The following is a 5,223-nucleotide window of genomic DNA, read 5'->3' on the forward strand; positions in this document are numbered from 1 at the left end:
TCAAGAAAATAAATCAATAAGAATTAGTTATGAGAAATAAAGAAGAACCCCCTCAAGCTAATGTGTGACATCAGATTACAGATTCACTGAAAATGAAATAAAAAAATAAAAATAAATAAAAGAAATCAAAAGAGGATGGAAAATTGAAGTAGAGTTATTGGAAATTCAAAAAAATAATAATCATGGAATATAGCAGAAAGATGGAAAGAAGATAATTTAAAGTATATTTTTTAGAAAGGAAATACACTGGATTTGAATCAAAAGGAAAAAAGAGGAAGAAAAATGCTTTTTCATAGCACCAAAAATGGATTTCAGGGTTCAGGCTAACTTCCCGTGAACAGGGACCCCAACTTCATCATCTGTCATTCTTTCCCTTTCTTCTTAAGATGAACTATGAGTGCGATCAATGAACCACTAAATATTTGAAATCCTAAAAGGCAAATGTCACAAACACGATGCTTTTGGGTGTCTGTGAGATCATATATCTTAAACTCTTCCCAAATCTACCCCACATCACCAGACATACCCTTGCAAAGTGGAAGGAAGAGAGTTTGTCGTAGCGGCTTAAGTTCCATAACCAATGGTCACATACAAGCCATCACATGAAAGTTCAAGGTCACCTCTGCTGTTGTGTGCATATTATCCCTTATCAGCACAGCAGGTCAGAGCTCACAAGAGGCACAGGAAACACCTGGAGAAGCAGTCTTGCTTGGCTGTTTCTCCTCATTCAAGAGAGGAAGCTACGGGCTTCTCAGAACTTCTAGAGTTATACAGGAGCACAGTATGGTGTTAAATTGCAAATACTGTGTCATACAGTGGTGAATCTATTCTCCTGTGTAGGAGAGGTTCACAGATAATGATCGAGTTGTTTGGCTGGTAGTGTGAACACTAAAGCTGAAGAAGTAGATACTATTCTACAATAACTAAGGAGCTTCAGGTACAGTCATTTCAGGGCAGTCACTTGAATGCAGTAGAGCATGTCATAATCCAATTCATCTTGCTATTTGGACTCTTGGCAGCTCATTTTACATGCAGTCAAGCATTTTCCCCAAGAACAAGAAGGAAATTACCTTGCTAGCTGTTATAGTGGTGATTCTTCGGTGTAAGCAGTAATAATACAATTGCTCACAGGCATCTCCTGGGATAATAATGAAGTTAATTGGCCCATGGGCATGTAAAATACAGTAAGGAAGGAATTTTAGTTCCTAAGTGCATTGTCTGCAAGTGGTTAGATTTTCATTCTATTCCCCCAGATTTTGAAGTGTTTTGAATATTTTTCTTAAAAAAAAAACAACAACCAAAAAAAAAAAAAACCCTTAAATTCCTTTATTTTAAAAAGAATTTAAACCTGTTGTGGTGGCACAGCAACTCAGGAGGCTGAGGCGGAAGGATCACAAATTTAGGCCAGCCTTATAAATTTAGTGAGGCCCCTAAGCAATTTAACAAGACCCTGTATCAAAAAACAAAAACAGGGCTGAGGGTATGGCTCAGGGGTTAAGCACCCGTGGATTCAATCTCCAGTTCAAAAAAAAAAAGTAATATTCTATAGGACAAAATTAATGATATGGGCATATGCTTAAAGTATGTTAACAATTAGCTTAGAAACAGCATAATAATCAGTAAACTATTGTATTTTTCTATTTAATTATCATTAGGAGTTATACAAAAATAATACTACTGCCCGGCAGAGGTGATTACTGAGCATAAAAATTCATAAAATTCTTATTTTTTGAAGTGTAAGTGAATTTTTATTGGGAAAGAAAGTTGTCAATTTAAACTGCAGCAAATGATGAGTAAATGAGGAACCTCCTTATTATCCCAGAGAATACTCATGACCTCCACAACATGTGATATATAGGAGACATTTCAATTTGTAACTTCCAGCCCAGAAATGCCAAGGGCTTTCCCATTCAATCTAATACTTCTGGATTCCCACTAAAAAGGAATACAGTAAGAGTAAGAATAGGTTGCTTACTGAAAAGAAACCCTCCAAGAAGAATAAGGAAGGGAATGTAGAAATTAGGAAGTTCTGTAGAATACTCTGTATTGCAATTACGTACATTTTCTTATCTTCACAGTAACATAAAACACAGTCACTGCTAGAACTGGTTCAGATTACCTAAATACCAGATATATATTTAGTCCTCTACTAAGTGTTTGGAAGTTACTTATGTTTACATGAAAAGAAGCTATTGCAATTTTTCTACAACAGTAACTGCACACCAAGAAGGTCAAGTCACACAGAAATCAAGGAATGGAGTTTTCCCGAAGCTTCAGTGTGAAAAGTTTACGAACAGTTGATTTCATACCCATGAGTGGGTTTCTTTTCTATAGGAAAGACAAGTGGAATAAGGAAAGGAAATCTGTAAAAATGTTTCTTGAGGGCAGAGTATTAAGTTTTCAGCAAAATGCTGCATCACGTTTTTCTGCACTGTCTGGTGTCCATAATGTTGTCTCTAAGCAACTGCATGATGAGGGTCCCGTTCTTGTTTGAATCCCCATTCAATGAATCAAGTTCTGCACAGGCCTTGTCAACAGCCGTTTTAGCTGTGCAGGCAAGCTCTGGATTATAAAGGCTCTCATAGTAAAATACAGAAAAGTTAAGAGCCAGCCCCAAGCAGATTGTGTGTGTGGGTTGCATATCTTTCTTGCTTATATCAAATTGCCCCTTGGTAAACTCCTTTGGAAGTATCTATGGTTTGCTTCCAATCATCACCCACATGCAACTTCAGCAAGGTTCCAAAAGTAATCTCCTTTCATTTTCAGATAAAAGACCTCACTCTCTGTCTTCGTTACATTGGTTATTAAATACTTTTCCAACAATTCCAAAACCGTGGTGCAGATGGACCTAGGCTCTACTCCGCTTTCTCCTGATAGTCTTTAACCAGTTGCAACTTCTGTTGGAAGTATTGGTCTTCTCCTTGATGCTCTAGATGACCCTCTATGCTGACCCCAACCACATTCTTGTTGAGCACTGAGAACAGATTGCATTCATTGTTGGACAGCTCAGTGCCATGCTCCATCACAGCCTTCATGCAGGTGACCCTTCATTGTAGCACTCAGCCTGTTTGGCCAGCTGGGCCTTCTGAGTGTGGAGGCCAGCGATGAAGGTGAGGTGAGAGAGTGCGAGCATCCACCCGGATCCTGAGTCCTCCTCCTCTAGAGCTTCTCCTCCCTGTGGCTGCAACACAAGTCCCCATAAAATTATTTGGAGTTTTCAAGAGAATCACTGTTTTACTAAAGCACTCCACCTGATGCTTTTTAAAAACTTTCATCAAAGCACCTACAGTTGATTCGTTCAATCTCTTTCCTGCACCCCAGACCTCTTCTTCCTCTCTGAGCATTGGAGGGTCAGCCATGTGGCCCACATTTTCTAGACCACTGCCTGACAATCTGAGTGGGTAGGATCCTGTGGGCAGGAGACATGAGAGGAGAAAGGTCAGAATGTCCTTTCCTCTCTCCCTGAATCACTTCTTACCTCCTGCCACGAAGAAGAGCCAGCCCCATTGCTCCCTCAGCTCAAATTTCAGCTCCCATTGATTTTCAGAATTTCTATCCCTTCTCCTTTCTCATTGTCCCCTTCGTCTTCCTTTATTGTCTCCTTCTTCAATTCTTCACAGTCCCCACTGTGAAGATCTGCATTGGAGGTAAAATCTCTTTTGGCTGAGACTCTATTATGGTTTGCATGTGAGGTGTCCCCTGAAAGCTCATGTGTAGGACCACACAAGAAGGTTTAGAGGAGAAACGATTGGGTTAGAAAAGCCTTAATCCAATCAGCGAATTAAACCCCCAGGGGATTAACTAAGTGGTAACTGAAGCCAGGGATGGTGTGGCTGGAGGAAGTGGGCATGGGGGGTCTGCCTGTGGGGTATGTATTTTGTATTTGGTGAGTGGAGTCTGTCTGCTTCCTGATCATCACAGTGAGCCACTTCCCTCTGCCACACTATTCCACCACGATGCTCTGCCTCACCTTAAGCCCCCCGAGGAAGGGAGCTGGCTGTCTGTGGGCTGAGACCTCTGAAACCTGTGAGCCCTCAAATAAACTTTTCCTCCTCTAAAATTTTTCTACTCAGGTTTTTTAGCCACAGCAGCGGAAAACCTGACTAAAACAGACCCTAACCTATATTATTCATTCACATGTCTATTTCTTTCTTTCTAAGTAAAAGATTCTGGAAAGACAGAGAGTTAAATTTCATTCAGAGTAGACTAGATCAGACCTCACTTAAAAAAAAAAAAGTTAAATTGAAAAACCCACTAGTTATCACTAACTTAAAACACAGGTTTATTTCTTGCTCATGGGAAATGTTCATTTTGAGGCTGTGTCTGGTGGGGTGGTATCTCTGTTCCTTACAGGCACTCAGGATTCTAGTTTCCATGGTGGAAAAAAAGGGGATGAGAGCCCCAAAGAGCCGTCTGGGGTAACTACACACTGGTCTGCAAGTGGCATGTACCTACGGTCCGCCTAACTACTGTCCATCAACTAGTCATATGATCTCACCTGACCAAAAGAGGGCAGGAAATTAAACACTAGCATTTCCCCTGAGAGCTCAAAATAATTTGGCAAATAGCATTAACTTTAACTATTTATCCTTCTGTTACACATACTCAGCTCCTCGTCTTCCCCAAAGACAAGACAGTCTCCACTGCTCCTACAGGGACAGTCGGAGGACCCCATCATGGAAGGCATTCTGCCCTAGGTCCAGGCCATCTGCAGACTGCCCAGAGGCCTCATAACAAGACCTCTACCTTGGTCTGCAACAGTGACCTGCCCCTTCAATCTCCTGATGCACAATGGTGGCAAAGTGTTCAAAACCAAGACAAAGTGTCCCAACCAAACAAAAAATAAGCAAAACAGACCACAAACACTCATCCCACTTGAAGAAGGAAACAATGAAGGACATTTTGGGGTCACTCTGAATGTTCATCAGGCTGACAGTTTAAGCACCCCCACCCAGGAAGTAGAATTGCTCCTCGACCCAGCTCTGAGTTTTCTTCTTGAAATTCACTGATCTCAGGTCCAGATCCAACCCTGGGATACTCTACCTTTTCCATATGTTTCCTGGCTACATCAAACACTGGACATGTTCACTTCCAGGTAAGTGAGTAGCTTCTTGATCTCCTTCTTGCTCCTAGAAGATTATGAACATTTGGTTCCTTTAATTCTTAAAATAATCTCAGACTTTTATTTCTGCCTGGTGTTGCCCCCTCCTTAGACTGTGGTGG

General features: G+C 41.0%; 1 pseudogene across 1 annotated transcript; it reads right to left on the reverse strand.

Moving 5' to 3' along the window:
• Positions 1–2,400: 2,400 nt before the first annotated feature.
• On the reverse strand, positions 2,401–3,507 carry LOC308633235 (14-3-3 protein theta-like; annotated as a pseudogene). The gene is made up of 2 exons: positions 3,479–3,507; positions 2,401–3,045 (listed from the first exon to the last, which is right to left on the reverse strand). The product of its transcript is annotated as a 14-3-3 protein theta-like (transcript).
• Between the last annotated feature and the right edge of the window lie 1,716 nt (positions 3,508–5,223).

The sequence above is a fragment of the Spermophilus citellus genome (genome assembly GCF_964194105.1).
Source record: "Spermophilus citellus genome assembly, chromosome: 14".
In the NCBI taxonomy this organism is placed as follows: Eukaryota; Metazoa; Chordata; class Mammalia; order Rodentia; family Sciuridae; genus Spermophilus; species Spermophilus citellus.